General features: G+C 44.3%; 1 protein-coding gene across 3 annotated transcripts in view; it reads left to right on the plus strand.

The window, feature by feature from the left end:
• Prkcb (protein kinase C, beta) overlaps positions 1 to 17535 on the plus strand; it is a 345299-nt gene that overhangs the window by 256127 nt on the left and 71637 nt on the right. The window lies entirely within an intron of this gene.

Genomic DNA, 17535 nt, shown 5'->3' on the forward strand with positions numbered 1-17535 from the left:
GAGGTGGGATGAGCTCGGTGCATTCTCAGTGCCATCATAAGGCACTGGGTCCATGATGACATGAGCATGAGGACCTTCTAGGGGTCATCAGGAGGCACTGAGCCCTCAGTGACATGAGCAGGATGCCCTGAGGTTGCAGAGGGAAGCAGGGGCCCGGTCTGTCAGTTGTACTGGTGCTGATAGGCTAGGTAGGTAAGTCTGGATTTTATTCACAGCGCAGTGGGGAGCCATTGAAAGTTTTTAAGCAGGGAAGTGACACGATCAGGTTTGCTCTTGGAAGAGCTCATGGTGGCAGCTGAGAATGGGAATACTTCCTTTTGAGCAGCAGCATAGTTGAAGGATGACTGTGGGACTCATAGAGAAATTCTGGATGCTTTTATGGATACCGCGAGATGCTGTGTTACCAGAGTTGAGATTGTGTTATAAGTATTCCTGACTTGTTTAGTGTTGTTCAGAGTCTTTGAATCCCTTAGTGTGCCACAAATATGTCTGGTATAAATCTCATCCTGTGAACTCAGGTGTGCAAAAAAATATAAATTTCTTTTTCTTCTCTGAAACATAAGCCAGAAAACTGAGTTATCCTTGAGTCCCCGCCACCCCACCCCCTGTCTTTGTCCTTACACCACTCCTGCGCCCATCCATGCTATATGCAATCTGCTAGTCAATCCTGTTTGTCCCTTCAAAGCCTATTCAGCACCTGCTAACTACTCCATCTTCAACAGCATGGCTGCTCAGCTAAATCTTGTCAGAAGTTCCTAACTTGTGTTCCTCTCCACCTCGCAACTGTAGTCAATACACCCTACACTTAGCTAATTTATTTTTTATATGAGTACACTGTTGCTGTCTAGACACACCAGAAGAGGGCATCAGATCTCATAACAGATGGTTGTGAGCCACCATGTGGTTGCTGGGAATTGAACTCATGACCTCTGGAAGAGCAGTCAGTGCTCTTAACCACTGAGCCATCTCTCCAGCCCCAGAGTAATTGTCTACAAATGGACCTTAGGTCAGGCTTCTCCCCAGCAACAATTCAGATCCTTCCTCTGCTCCTTTTCTCACTCTTAGCTTGCTAACCCATATGGCTCCCATCCATCCTTGTTTGCTGCTTGACTTTTTTGCTTTGTTTTCTCGTCATTACCCAGCATATTCTAGATACATTGGTGGCTGTTGGGTGGCTGAATCGAGCCAATTTTTTTTCTTCCCATGGAGCTTTAATGACACCCTCAAATCTCTTCATGGCTGGCTCCTTGTCCTAATTCACACCTCTACTTGGCCACCACTGCTGCAAGGTCTTCCCTGACCAATGACATAAAATAGCTACATACTCATTCTGCTGTCTGACATGGGATCTTGCCTATGTCATAGCCCAGGCTGGGCTCCAACCCCTATCGTCCTGCCTCAGCCCTCCTTTCTAGTGCTGGGATTATAGGCGTGTGTCACCTTGCCCAGCCATTCTCCATACTCCTTTCCCCTCTCCTGGAAACCATTAATGGATAACACTCCGATTTCTGTGTCAGTCTGCCCCTCTTTCTGCTCTAAGATCTATGTAACCCAAGAGGAAGACCTTTCCCTGTTGACTTCAACACTGAATTTCAGGATCTGTAAACCCAGTTCATCTAGGCTTCATGCTTGCATTTTCTCTTGCCCATGGCTGAGATTTCTGCTGAGATTCAATAGAGTATAAAAATGCTGTCTTAGAGTCTGAAGAGCCCCAGCATGGAATGAGAATGAAAGGGAGGGATAGTCGCCAAGGAGAGAGCCAAGCAGCACCGAGGCCCAGGAGGCTGGACAATAGGCAGTGAGTTGGTTGTGGTCCACACCACAGTATGAGTTTCTAAGAAGTGATGAGCAAGTTGGATGTGGGAAAAAGGTGGTGAATTTGACTAGGGTTGGATTAGGGGATCCAGTGAACTCGATTATAGTAATAAAAAATCAGAGATGCTGGAAAGGCAGATGCCTGCTGCAGCCCACAGAAGCTGGCATGTAGCAGCTGGTGGCCAGTAAAATGTATTCAGTGAACAAGTGAGACCTGCGCCTAGACAGTTAGGAAGAAAAGCTAACAGGAAGAGAGACACCACTTGGTGAGAAAGGAGGAATCTACCCAAGTCTGGAGATGAGATATGAGAGGAAGAGTCAGGATGTCTCAAATGTCAGGAAGAGTGGATTTCAAAGCGCAGAGGTTTCGTCAATGCTGAAGAATAAAGTGACCTAAAGAAAGAGGAAATGCTGACAGGCTGAGGCCAGTAGGAAGTCTTGCTCTGTATCATCCTTGACCTATGTAACCTGGGCTGGCCTTAAACCTTCAGCCCTCTGCCTTATCCTCTCAGGCTCTGAGATCATAGGGGAGCAACACTGTTCTCAGCCTCGTACAAGAGCTTTAGAAATTAATTTTTAAGTCAGGTGCTGTGATGTATACATATAGCGACGCAAGAAGCTGAGGGTTATTTGAGCTCGGGAGTCAGGTTGGATGGGCAATGTAGTTAGACCTCTAACACATAGAAAAGAAAACCGAGTCATTTATTGTGTGTACATTCACACGCACACACACACACACTCACAGTGTTTTGAGATGTAATTTTCATATCATTATACTCTCCCCATGAAAACGATACAATCCAATGGTTTCTAATTTGTCACATTGATCAGCACAGTCTCAACATTGCTGCCACCCAAGAAACTCCATAATCACTCACGGCCCTTTCTCATTTCTTTCCTTTCCAATTATATTTTAAGCCAGCCTTGTATTTACATGGCTCACAATTAAAATTACATTAAAAGGATAAACACTGGGAAGTCTTGCTTCCACCCAAGTTTGCCCACTTCTGTGGCCCCTCGCTGACTCAGCCTCCGTATGTGAACTTTCACTAATTGAATTTGCTTCTTTCTCGTCTCCCTGGGCTCATTTACCATTCTTATTTTTGTCCTTGTTAACTCAAAAGTCAGTGTACCATGCACACGCTTTTGATCACTGAACAATATAGGCTGGAGAATTGCTGGTGGAAATGGAAGTTCCGTGGGGGCTTCTGGAAAGAATTGAGGTTGGGGTGGAGTTGGGGAGGGTAGTGGGAGAGTGGATCATTGGGGGATAGTGAGCAAATAAGAGAGAATAGATCATATGTTTCCATGGAAACTGTTATAATAATTGAGAGTTCTCTTGCAGACTGGGGATGCAGCATTAAATAAATGGCAGACAGAATAACAGCCCATCATGAAAGCAAAACAGAATCACAAACACCTCTATGATCATTTAAAGCAGAGCAATCCTTTGCCACTCTCATGGTGCCAACGGTGGTTTGGAATTAATGCAGGTTTGTATTCCAACACCGACTTTGAACATTTTGCACAATCTGGCTAGGAACATAGCTCAGCCCCCTTAAACAGAAGAACATGGCCACGAGGCTCTCTCCCTTCAGAAGATGAAAAGAACCAGCCTTGGGGCTTTGCACCTCCCTCCCCCAGGTCCTCAGGATCAGATCTGGCCCAGAAAAAAAAAAAAACATACTCTCAACAAGTGCTGTGATCATTTGCAGAAAGATGACAGAGGGTGACACAAACATTTTGTTAAGACCTGTGAAAATGATATAAGGGCAAACGCAAGTGTGAAGCCATTGTGCTCCAGATGTGTTGCTGCGAGGCCATTGTGTTCCAGATGTGTCGCCCAGTCCTGCAAACTCGAAAGAGAGGAACCATTTGGAGAGTTAACTCATGGTAACCTGCAGGGCTTACTGGCATGTCTGATTTACTTAGAGAAAGAAGTGCCTAGATGTTCCTCAGTATATGTGCCATGCATAAACAAAAAGGGAAAAAATGTACAATTTGCTTTATCATATTAGCATGGCAACCACCTCATATAAGTGCCTGCATGGCACAGACACAAGCCTTTTTAAAATAATGATTTTTTTCTATTTAGTTTTTGAAAGTTTTGCACATTTATATTTCATACAGTATATATTAATTGTAATTTGTCCACCGTTACCTTCCTCCAAATGCTTCTAGTGCTGGTATCTAACCCCACCTCTTTCCCATCTTCGTGTCCTTTTTATTGTTAGTAATAATCTCCTTCCTCCAGTTAATGTCCCCCTCATTAGGAGGGCCACCCACAGGGTCAGGAACAACCTACCAGGGGCCACATCCCCAAAGGGGAATGAATCCTTCCCCCTCAGCTGCCACCAGCTGCCAGTTGCTCCTTCTTTAGAGATGGGGCTCTGTTCCTCCATCCCCCATCCTTGCTGGTACCGTGATTGGCTTGATCTTGTGCAGGTACTCACAGCTACTGTGGGTTGATTTACGCAACAGCCGTGCCCTATGCAGACGTGAGCATTTCCCAGTTGTCTTCCACATCGACTGGTTCTTGCATATTTTCTGTGACATTCCCTGAGCCTTGCGTGGGGAGGTTGATATACATGACTCGTGAATACCTGAGAACTCAGTTACTTAGACTCAGCACTTAGGCCAGTTATAAGTCAGTACCTACAGCAAAAAAAGAAGCTCCTCTGACAAAATTTGAGAGCTATATATTTCTGTAGGTATAAATACAAATATTTGGAAGGCAGTTTGACAGTGTGAGCATTTAGCAAATCAACAACAGCATATTCCCACATATGTGGGCGTATGAGCTCCGCTGTCATGGGCTTTTGATCAGGTGAAGCTAGCCTCAAATCTGATCAGAAAGCAGTTGATTACCTCCATAATTTCCATGCCACTGTTGCACTAATTGGTACCTCGCTCCAGGATGAGTGGTATTGTAGCAAACAGGGTCTAGCTGTGGGTAAGATTTCCACAACACCGTCTGGCACTGTAGAACCTAGCCAGCAGGAAGTGGGTGTCATGGTCAGTTTGAGGCAGACATAGCTCTACACCACAGATTTGATGTCTGTCATCCAAAAGTGCCAAGCCAAAAACATCTGTTAAGTTATTAGGGCTAATATTGATATCTTCTAAGACTCATGTGAACTTATGGTAATGTTACATATTGTTCAGATTTGTTTTTAAAGTTACCCAGGGACTGGGAAAATAGATCAGTTGATAAGTGTTTGTGATATAAGAGTGAGAATCTGAGTTCACAGTGTGACTTGAACCTGTAATTCCAGTACCAGGGAGGCAGAGAGAGAGACACACACATGATCCCTAGGGATGGCTGGCCAGCTCAGCTGTCAAATGGACAAGCTTCAGATTTAGTGGTTAAAAAAGTAAGGTGAGCGGGTGTGGTGGCGCACGCCTTTAATCCCAGCACTCGGCAGGCAGAGGCAAGTGGATTTCTGAGTTCGAGGCCAGCCTGGTCTACAAAGTGAGTTCCAGGACAGCCAGGGCTATACAGAGAAACCCTGTCTTGAAAAACAAACAACAAAAACAACAACAACAACAAAAAAGGTGGAGGGCAGTAGAGGAAGACACCAGACATCAATCTTTGGTCTATGCTTACGTGTACACACACATACACACATACACATACACATACACATACACACACACACACACACACACACACACACACACACACACACAGAGGGAGAGAGAGAGACAGACAGACAGACAGACAGACAGACACAGGCACAGGGACAGACAGACAGACAGACAGAAAGACAGAGAACCAAAGAATTAGAAAAGTTTTCATTCTCTTATATGTTTTACTCTTGGCTATGGGAAGGGTGTGTGTGTGTGTGTGTGTCTGTCTGTCTGTCTGCCTGTCTGTCTGTCTGCCTGTCTGTCTGTCTGTGTTTCAAGGTAGAAGAGAATTGTATCATAAGTGTAGATTCACAAATATAAAGAGAAGTTCAAGCCCAGGCTGGGGAGACGGCTCAGTGGCTAAAGGCTTGCTGTGTAAACGTGGGGAGCTGAGTTTGAATGCCAGAGCCTATGTCCAGCGAGAGTCTGTAATCCCAGCTTTCCTGTGGTGAGATGAGAGGCACAAGCAGGAGATTCATGACGCTGACAAACCAACTACCTTGACATACACAGTGGCAAACAATAGACAGACCCTGACTTAAGGCAAAAGGAGATGACTGACACCTGAGGTTGCCCTTGGTCTCCACACTATCATATATGCATACCTCACGTACATGTCTGAATGCATAAGTACACACACACACACACTCACTCACACTACAAACATTTAAAAAGCATTCAAACCTGATACCATAGAGATCTATGTCAAATGATATTTACTGCAGCATGATTGTTAATAGAAAAAATGTAAATAGCTTAAAGATCCATTCATTTAAGTGAAATTTAAATAATAGAAGTTTATCCGGGACATACTTAAATGAAGTATCCTTCCATTAGTCTCTTTCCCTAACATTTATTCACTTATTAACAGAAAAAAATGGAAAGAACTGTAATAAGCATCCATAATACCTGCCACCCTTAGATTCTGCAGTTAGCAACTGACTTTCTTGCTTTATGGCATATCTGTGTGTCCATCTGTACCCCCTTCAATAACACATTCTCAGCACATTTCAGGGTCGGTGATAGACCTCCATGCATGTAAGTCTAAACTCTTCATCATGCAGCCCATTTAACCAGGGCACCACCCTCGACGGTCAAATTTACACTCAACGAAGTGCACATTTCTTAAGTGTATCATTCTGTGCATTTTGAAATAATGTGTGCTTTGGCTATAAACATTGTTCCAAAAAACCCGAAGGAGCAGATGTGTGTACAGCTGTGGTACCCTGTGGGAGCCTACAGGAGGCTGACTCCTAGATTAAGTCGCCTTCTTGAGAAAGTGACTAGAGCTAGCCCACAAGGGTGAGTTAACCAAGCAAAGAAAGAAATGATAACCTCAGGTGCCTCCATCCTGACTTAGCTAGTTTGTGTAGCAGTCAGGACATGGACTCAACTGCTGTAACAAATACACTACCAGAGGTATACTGGCTCAGACACAATAGAGGTGAATTTTAAGTCATAAATAGTAATGGATGGGTGTTCCTGGCCCTGCCCACCCTTGCCATATGATAAGTAAGGGATAGAATTCTTTCTGCCTTATATGGCTCCATTAGTCCTTCCAACCTATTCTCTACATTCAGAGGGTGGAGGGGGAGGAACAGGAGGAGGAGGAGGCTCAAGCTGCTTTGTTCTGGAACTGACACACTTCACTTCTGCCCACACCGTATCAGAGAGGTTTCGTCTCATGACCACGCCTCAAAGCAAGGGCATCTGGGAGAATAATTCTGGTGGCTAGCAAGTGGTCTCTCACACATCCTGGCTGCTCCTCAGCTCTGGCTGGAATTTTTCACAGTGTCCCAAAAGACCTCCTGACTTTTTCCCTTTAGAGCTCCAAGTTTCTCACACCCCACAAACACAAATACTGGAGTGCCTCTTCCTGGTGACATTTCCTTGTGTTCAAATCATGGGACATGCCAGGTGCTGGAGCTGCCTTCCCTGAGCCCAGCAAAAGCCAGGAATAAATCAAGTAGGATGCAATCAGTGACTTATGAAATTGAAAGAAGCAGCGGGTGCTGGGAAACTGGGCATCCAGGTATCACATCCACAGCTGCTAAAAACAATTCCACCCTGTACTGTGGCTGGGTATGCACCCAAGGCAGAAAGCACCAACCTCCTCTATGGCTGGAGCTTCCTGGAACAGTGCCCAGTAAGTCCAGTGCCTGAATGTCCCCAGACTACAGGAAGGTGCCCTCCAACACTCAGAATTTAGCTGTTATTGTCCAAGGAAGCCGCCGGTACTGATTTCAGCAGCTCAATGTTCACAGCAGAGCAGCACACAGTAGGTGCAATCACAGATTCGATACACCCATTGTGTGTTTATATTAATATGTTCTAGGGGAACCTAGCCGAGAGAGGTAATTTTGTTCTTCTACAATGGCCAGTGTGAGAGCTAAAGTTATGTTTTAAGTTTTAATTACTATGCCTAAGAGAGTCAAACAACAAAAATTCCTCTTGCCTGTAAGCCCCTTGCCCAAGGACAGACACTGCCAGTGCAGGCTCTTGTTTATGTAAGATAACAAGCCACATGCTTTCACTCCTTTAAACAAGTTTGGTTGACCCAAACTGCACCAGATATGCTTGATATGTAGGAGGGAATTATGTAGGCAGGAAATACATCAGGATGTACTCTTGCGCCTGATTGGATGTAGGCAGGAGGTGTGCAGACAGAAGTATGTTGAGGTATATGCTTGGTCCTGATTGGACCTCTTGGGAAATATGTAGCCTTATGGGTATACCTGTATGAACCTCTGCAAAAATGAGACTCACCACCATTTTCTGGAAGCCTAGGAATGGATCTGACAAGAGAGTCCATCCCCCTGGCTAGTATTTAATTAAAGCTTTGGCAGGGTCAACACTAGTATCAGTGATGCAACTGATGAAAATAGCCTTCAAGTCTTAGGCTCACATATAATTTGGCAGCTCGATGGCGACTCTATTTCACAGGACATGAAGTCTTCCACTATGATTCTGGTATGGCAAGTCCCAATCTCCTTTTTTCTCCAGAACTTCTCCATTAGAGGAGGCTCATGTCTCAAGGCTCCTCTGTTCTTTGAGCATCCTTTCGAGGATCTGGTTCTTCCTTTACTGTCTTTTGCATTGGGTAGATATAGAGAATCAAGTAGTTCCTTTGAAACTTGCTGCTCTACTGTAAGTCACTCTGTCTCTGTCCTTTGCAAAGAGGCTCCTCCAACTAAAGAGTACACATGGAGGGACCCATGGCTCCAGGTGCATATGTAGCAGAGGATGGCCTTGTTGGTCATCAATGGGAGGAGAGGACCTTGGTCCTGTGAAGGCTCAATGCCTTAGTGTAGGGGAATAACAGGGCCAGGAAGCAGGAGTGGGTGGGCTGGTGAGCAGGGGGAGGGGGGAGGGGAGGGGGGTTTATGGAGGGGAAACCAGGAAAGGGGATACATTTTGAAAGGGAAATAAAGAAAATATCTAGTAAAAAACAAACCAAAACAAACAAATAAACAAAAAGAACAAAACAAAGAGGCTCCTCCAGTTAGCAGTCTTTGGAAATACCTGTCTTGATTTGTCCATCACTCTGCAGATCTACCACTCAGATTTAGAGGCCATGCTTTTTGTGTTTGTTTGAGACAGGGTCTTTCCACATAACCCTGGCTGTCCTGGAACTCACTATGTAGAGTAGGCTGGTCTTGAACTCACAGAGATCTAATGGCCTCTACCTTTACCTCTGCCTTTGCATCTGCCTCTGCCTCTGCCTCTGCCTCTGCTTCCTGAATACTTGGATTAAAGTTATGTACCCCCACACCCACCCTCTCATCCTTTTGAGAGCAGAGGGCCGATGCAAGGGAGATAATTGTTTGCTTTTATAAGTGTCCCCTGACACCCATAATTAATGATTCGGTTACAAGAGTGGGGAACGGATGTTTATTGAGTACCTACTGTATATCAGGTATTCTTTTGATATATCAGCAATGTTTGTGAACCAAACAGACAGAAGCATTTGCCATTATAGATTTATGTTCTACTGACGATGGTAGTAATTCTGATAGTGGTGGTGTTCTTATCACTTTGAGATCTTATAATGTGCAAGGACCTTATGAGTGCTTTGTTTGGATTAGCACCAGTTGTTCTCTGATGCTACTACTATCACCCCCTTCTTAAAGGTGACAGGACAAAGATAACAGGAGTAACAGGATAAAAGGCTGGAGTAACTTGGTAGAGTCACAGTTGTAAGTGTCACTTACTGTGTCAAATTTGATTTAGAAATGCATGATTTGTGGCTCTTTGGATATGTGGTAGTTTGGATGAAAATGGCCCCCATAGACTCACAGGGAATGGCAATCTTGGGAGGTGTGGCCTTGTTGGATTAGATGTAGCATTCACTAGGGGTAGGCTTTGAGGGTTCAGAAGCTCAAGTCAGGCCCAGAGTTACTCTCTTCCTGCTGCCTGGGCGTCCAATGCAGAACACCCAGCTACCTCCCCAGTACCATGTCTGCCTGCCTGCTGCCACGATTCCTGTCACGATGGCAATGGAGTAAACCTCTGAACCTGTAAGCCAAAGCCCTTGTTAAATGCTATCCTTTGTAAGAGTTGCATGGTCACACTGTCTCTTCACAGCAACAGAAACTCTAAGACAGGATAGAACTTAGGGCCTTGAACATGTTAGGCAAGTGTCCTACTATTGTGCTATGCCCCCAGCCTTGATTTGGGGCTCATAATGGCTTGATTCTGAACTCACACATTCTGGCTTGTCTCAGGGTCTTGGGTGCCAATGTGTTTGAATAGGTTAACAATTTCTCCACTTGCTTTCTCACTTCCCCCTAAGTGCCAGTTTTCTTCCCTTCCTTTCACTGTGAACTGCTGACCTCAGTGTTGGGAGGTCACCCCACCTGTCCCCGGATCACCTACTCGTCCATGAACGAGTGTGCATCAGTGGGATTCTTTGAGTTCCCATGAGCTTGCCTTTTCTCCTATGCCCTCTCCTCTCCTGTGCAGGCTTCAGAACTGTGAGACCCTCCAGATCTCAGAGGCATCTCTAGCAGGAGCAGCTATGCTCAGTTGATTCTTCTTCAGTCTTGACTCCCATTCATTCTTCACTACTGGCCCCGCCCACCTCTGCCCCGCCCCTCCCACCTCCATTCTATTCACACTCCCTTATCATCTCTCACGGTCATTAAACAGATACTAATTGCCATGGAAGAATTGTGCTATGGACTGCCATGCTCTATGTGGTATTAATTGGCAGTGCAATTCTGCAAGTTAGTTTTTATGATAACTCTCTTGTATCTGTGTGGGAATTATAAGTAAAGAAGGCTGGGCGACTTTGCCAAGATGTGATCTTGGAACGCTGTTTGTGGCTTGGAGGAGGTGAATCAGGACTTGCAATCTGGTTTAATGATTCCAGCTGCTTCTTGTAACAGTGTTCTCTGTTTTGGGGTACATACATCTCCCTAAACTTCCCCCTTCCTTCCTCTTCCTCCTTCCTCCTTCCTTTCTTCCTCCTCCTCTTCCTCCTCAGCACAGAGTCCCTCCATGTAGTCCAGGCTACCCTGGAACTGTATACTCCAGGCTACCTTAAAACTTAGATTCCTCCTGTCTCAGCCTCCTGAGTACCAGGACCGCAGGCAGCTGCAGCACTCCTCATTTTGAGATAACATTTCCAAAATGGCTACCAGAGGTTCATAGTGGCATAAGCATATTCTTCCTCTTTCCACGGAAAAGAGCTAAAACTTGAATCTTATGATTGCATTGGTATAAAGACAAATACATTAACATTGCATTTTAGAATATTGACCTCAACCCCACATCCCAGAGTTTCTCCCCCTGTGGTTTTAAAAACACTAAAATACTTTCACAAGCTCCCAAGATGGGTCCTGCTCAAGGCATAGTCAAAGAAGGCAGTCCCGATTTTCACACTAGCCTCTCAGCAGCCAGGCACTCCTCTAGAGTGCTCTGTGGACACAGGGGAACAGTCCAGAGGCAGCATCTTGAGGCAGGTGCAGCTCTGAATTCTGTCAGGAGGAAGTGTCCTGAGGAGATTTAAAGGGGCATTAGTTCCGAGCAGTAATAAAGACCTTCTCTCCTAAAGTCTTTGAGCCCCAGCTGTGGGAGTCGAGCCTAATTTTAATCTCATTAGTGGCATGTATCCACACACACACACACACACACATGCATATGTACATTAGACGTGCTTATATAACCCTGCAGACAAAAGGGCTCCCCTTTCTTCCCCCTCTTTGCTATCTTCCTCTACCATATGTTAAACTGCTTTATCATATGGCTCACAGAGAGCTGAGAGTCGCTGCTACCTGTCCTCCTAATCCTCTTCCAGGGAACCTTTGCTGTCTGATCTTGGCTTCCTGCCGGCTCTGTAGTTCTGTCCCAATTATGGTGTCTTTTCCCTCAGCTCCCAAGCTTCCATATGCAATTCTGACTGCAGTGCAATTCTTGCAGGCTCATCTTTCTAAATCACTTTTCCCCGATTTCCCAGGTCTCTGCTTGACAGACTGACTTGACGCTTCAGTCCTCTGAAGATAGTGGATTGCAAAACAGAATAAGGTCCTTTTTTTCCCTCAACAAAATTAATTACATTGAGGGAAATTATCAGGAACTTCAAGTTTCTAATGCTTCATCTGTTGCAGGTAGATAGTCGGGAGAGGAGAGTAAAGGAAGTGGGGAAAAGGAGAGATGTGTTCCACAGCTGTGCATCCTGAGATACCCAAAGGCAGGGCAAGATGGGTTCTTGACAAGAGCCCAGCAACTATGTCTCTGCCTCAAGGGAACTCACCCGTCACTCTCCATTCAGTACTGTCCTCCACCCTGACTGTGCATCAGTACTGCCTCTTTCAGACTTTTCTGGGTTGAAATCCCAAACCTAGACTATTCTGGAACTCTAAAATGCCAGAAAAGAGAATCTAATGATCTCTTTTCCTGTGCCCAAGAGGAAGAGACAGCCATACAGGCAGAATAATAAGGACATACTTTCTGAGAGCGGGTGTATTTGGTGTGGACAAGGGCTCTAACAAGAGAGTAGGAATAACTAACCTCTCTGGCCCACAGATCAAAGGAAGACTTTCCTTTTGGCCTATATATTCTTTTACACACTGCCTGATTCTTTAAGGGACAATACCACATATTAAATCAGGCCATATTACTGAAGGGCCCTGGGGCTCATGATCAAAAACTCTGCACAGGGTTTAATGATCTAGGCATGGTGGTACATGTCTGAAAAGCCAGATCTCAAGAGATCACAAGTTCAAGGCCACAAAACTCACAAAACTCAAGGGCTAGGAATGTAGCTCTGTAGTTAGGCAATTGCACGGGCATGCCAAGAGTGACGGATTTGATGCTTAACACCACAAAGGTGGGGGTGTGTGTGTGAGAAACAGGAAAATTGGACTCTCAAGTCCAACTATGGAGCTTCCATTTTTCCTCTCCTGCCATGCATGCATCCCTTCATACAACATCAGAGATTCACAGCGATGTTCTAATCTCACATCTTTAACTTTTCCTACAAAAATCATGATAGCAGAAACCAGAGGTCTGCAACCATCTAATACCCAGAGGAGATACTTGAGATAGTCAAATGAGGATGATACATAGGGTTAGAGGAGGCGTGGCTTGCTTCACCTCATCCATCTCCCCCAGTGTTGTGCTGTGCATTGTGTACTGACCACGCAAAGCCCTGTTGCAGAAATCTGTCCTCTACTTCTGAGCCCTGGGAGTGCATGTGAATATTTCTGGTGTTGCTCATTTAATTTGCAGCATGGTCTAATGAGGTAGGGTTATCATTATCTCCAGTTTAGGGATACAGATATAGGGGGCTCCAGCAGTGAGAGACTTGCAGTCATGCAGCAGAGGGAGTGGAGTGAAACCCAGTGACCCTCACAGCATCCATGGTACTCAGTGTGATCCACTCCTGCCCCAGAGAAGCAGCAGGCTCCAGCAGCAGTGGTCTGTCATGTCAACAACACAGCCGTTTTAGGCTAACAAGGCAGATCTGATTATAAAGAAACAGGCTTTCTTTGTGCCACCTAATTGTTTAAATGAATGACAGACCCTTAAGGGTTTCGTCTCATTGTCTTTTGGTAAAAGGCATCAATTACTGGCTTGTTTTCCTGAGAACCATCTACAAAACGGTCAAATTAAACCTGCTTCTATTTTAACCGTCTAGCTTTTGTCAGGCTTAACATACAACTCAAAGAAATAACTAAGCCAGACATGTTGCAAAGTTTATTTATTTATTAGGCATCTCTACTCTCAGTCCTTTCTGTTTCCTTCTTTTTCTTTCTTTCTTAGAAGAACACTTAAGGCTTCTCTTAGCAAATTTCAAGAACACATTCCAGGACTTTGTATGTGGCATACATTAAATCTCTCAAACCTTATAACTGAAGTTGTAAGCGTCTCCCCATCCCCCCACTGCCCGTACCCTCCCCCTGCCCCCATTCGCCAAAGAACCTCTCTCAGCTCCTTTGTAGTTTGAGGATGTTTAGACTCCCTGTAAGAGCCTGTAGTTTTTGTCCTTCTGTGTCTGGCTTGTTTCCCTTAGTGTAAGGTCTTCCAAGTTAACTAACATTTATTTTTAGCTCAAAAGAAACCTTCAGTAACTATTACCGACCCGTGCATTCCTAATAATGTCAGTAATGAGAGGTGATGTAGCCTCGAGGGTAGAGATAATACTTATATATATTTCTACTGTAACTCAGTTAAGCCTTTCATATTAGACCCAATCAAGCATCCTCATGAGGAACACAGGCAACAGTCTCAGGTTTAAGTCTTCTTGTTCATTCTCTACCTTTTTCTTACCGCCAGTGGAAGCTGTCTCTCCCATTCTACAGTGGCCTTTGTTTAATGAATTTGCAGGAGCCAGATATGACCAGGCAGCAAGGACCTCAGTTCTAAACTTCCTTCACATTTTCTAGCTTTGTCTGTCTAGAGGGTAAAAATTCAGCTAGATTAAACCTAAAGCATGACATCACAGCATCGTTTAAAAAGGTTTAGAGGCTGCACAGATAGCAGTCGCTAAAAGTGCTTGCCTTGTAAACTCAACTACGCGAGTTCCATGTCTAGCAATCAGGCAAAAATCTGGGTCTGGGGAAGTACACTTGTAATCTGAGAGATGGAAAGTAGGGACAGGTGGATCCCTGGTGAGCTAGACCAGTCAGAGATCCTGTCTCAAAAAACAAAAAGGTACCAGTATGCCCTTTAATTCTAGCATTCAGGAGGCAGAGGCAAGCAGATCTCTACGATTTATTTTAAGGTCATCCTGACCACACATTGAGTTTCAGACCAGCAAGGGCTACATGGTGAGACTTTGTCTATAATTCCAGCATTCTGGAGACTGAGGCAGAAGGATCACAAGTTTGAGACTGGCCAGGACTGGAGATAGAGAGAGACTGTGTCTCAAAAATAAAGCAAAACAAAGTTTAAAAAAATGTAGAAAGCAAGCATCTCACAGAGAACATCAGCTGGACTTTCTGCAGAGAGGACACTGTGGTGATACTGACAGTCACCGTGTAGCCTCCAGAGGAGCTCACACAGTGTGCCACAGCCCTTCCATGTTTCCTCACATGGACGTCTATATAAGCAGGCCTGCCAAATAAGGATGACGTGTGTTCTTCTAAAGCCAACTAACGAAAACGGACAGTTCCTGCGAATTAACTCCCCAGACAGTCCTCTGGCCTCCACATACATGTTCATGTGTATCTGCACACACATAAATATTGCACACTCGATAAAAGTAATAATGAAATAAAAATGTTGAATTCTGGATGCACCTGCTACCTTGACCCCTGGCATGAAAACCAGCTCATTTCTGTCACAGACCCATGCTTTATTAAAGAGATTTATATTTATTTTTATTTTATAAAGAAATTTTATCTGCTTTAAGACAGGGTCTCATTTTGTGACTCAGGCTGACCTTTAATTTGTGGAACTCGTCCTGCTTCAGCCTCACGAGTACCGTTCACCACCATGCTCAGCTAAGAGACTTTTTTCATCTGCAGAAGCCTTGCATAAGAACCACAGAATGGCTGGTTTATGTCCCCCACCTTACCATGCACGGCGACTATCAGCTATTTGTTGAGCAGACTTGAAAACTGCATGGAAGAAATAATTCAGTCCCACCCAGGTCTGCACCTACTTCCAGTGGACAGTATTTCCTCATTATTCCACTTTCCAGTTTTTCTTTGAGATATGCTTTAGTAAGCCAAGCCAGTTTGGTTACCTTCTCCAAACAAGCTATTAAAGGGCCTAAATCATTTCTAGACTGCTAACTTCCTTCCTGCTGACTGAGGCAAACACTCAGATCCGTGAGCCACATGACTTCATATTAAACGGGTGCAGTCACGTATCAGATATAATTTGAACACATAAGGGCGCACATATACTTAGAAAATTCAATCCATATCTCAGCCAAACGAATAAGCCTTGATGGATCAGAATTGGAGGACCTCAAGGTAGTGTAGAGCATCTCAGACGTCTTCACACTGAGTGAAGCCGAGAATGGGAGGGCCTCATAAATTAAGAATTCATAAGTATGATAAAGTCAGCGTCACCCTGAGTTCGTACTCTCCATGACACTCTTCACAAACTATACATCACTGAATCATCACCATGGCTCTGCGAGTCTTTGGTTTCTGTCAGTGTCTTATCCCCACAGATAACATGTTGAAAGAGAATCCCAGCTGGCATAAGTTTTTCCTTCTACCCCAAGTCTTTGGTTATAAAGGGTGTTCTAGTTTCATTTCTGTTGCTGTGATAAAATAGATTAACAAAAAGCAATTCAGGGGAGAAGAGGCTTATTTTAGCTTACAATTCCAAGTTACCATCCATCACTGCAGGAAAGTCAGCAGTGAGAGCTTGGGAAAGTTGTTCACATAACACCCACAGTCTGGAAGAGAGAGCAACAATGCATGCATGCATGTGTGCTTGCTTGGTCACTTGCTTCCTTGAGCCCAGCTGGATTTCCCTACTCTTAGACAGTTCAGGTCCTCTTACCTAGGGAATGGTGCCGCCCACTCTGAACTGTGTCTTACCATATCATTTAACCAGGTGATTCTATTTTACGTCACATTGACAAAGCTGACCACCACAAAGGATGAGGTTGTTTAAGCCTCCCTCTTTGTCATTAGTCTGAAGATCTAGTCTAAAGGAGGATTTTGATAAGTCTACATGGCTGACAGCATGCATTTGAGAGGCCTGGACATTAAGGGATATAGTTTCTTGCTCTCCACTAGAATTTTAGACATTAGTAGATGATTTGCAGACCAATTCCACAGGAAAGCTCTGTTGGCTACTGACTAAGCGCACACATTCTAGAAGACCCTTTTATGATTCCCTAGAGGGGATATAGGTTTCTCTTAGTGGCCATGCCTTTTATACTGGGTCTTGTGTAAGATCTCCTGGAGCATATTTTACAACAATAGTAATTCTACCTTTTCAATTCATGTTCTGCCTTTCTCACATATATGGAGAATGTGGGAAAGAATCTTTTATATACAGGAAAGGAATTTGAACTCTCTTTTTGTTCTCTATAAGTGGGGTTTTTTTTGTTTTTTTTTTTGTTTTTGTTTTTTTGCTTTAATAACCATAGCTTGCTTGGTGCAAAATATAGGTCTTTACTTGTGTTATGTCATTTGGTTTCAGTATAACCTTGCCAGGAAAAATATATCATTATGTTTCTCTATTAGATGATGAAACAGAGACAAAGAAATTGAACTAACTTTCCCAACAATACAGAGAGAAACACTTATCAAAGAAAGAATTGGAATATACAACTCAGGACCTTAAACTTGTACCTGTGTGATTTTTTTTTTTCAGTTCTTGTTAGATAGAAACTTCTGGATCCTCAAATTCCACTAGCACCGTAATTCAATTCTTTTGTTCCAGAGATCATTAAGATTCCTACCATGTTGCAAAGACAAGGATGCTGGTGTTCGCTTTCATCCTGGAACCAGGGTGCATCTAGATTTTTCTCAAAATTCTGTCCCCGAGTGACTGGGTGTCCTTGGGAGAGCAACTGGCCAGTGTTTGGCCCACATTTAAGATCCTGACCTTTATCCACATCCTGGTGGACTTAGCCAGCTCACCTCCCTGTCATTTCCCCCGCCACCGGCCTCTCAC

Source organism: Mus musculus, chromosome 7 (genome assembly GCF_000001635.26).
Source record: "Mus musculus strain C57BL/6J chromosome 7, GRCm38.p6 C57BL/6J".
In the NCBI taxonomy this organism is placed as follows: Eukaryota; Metazoa; Chordata; class Mammalia; order Rodentia; family Muridae; genus Mus; species Mus musculus.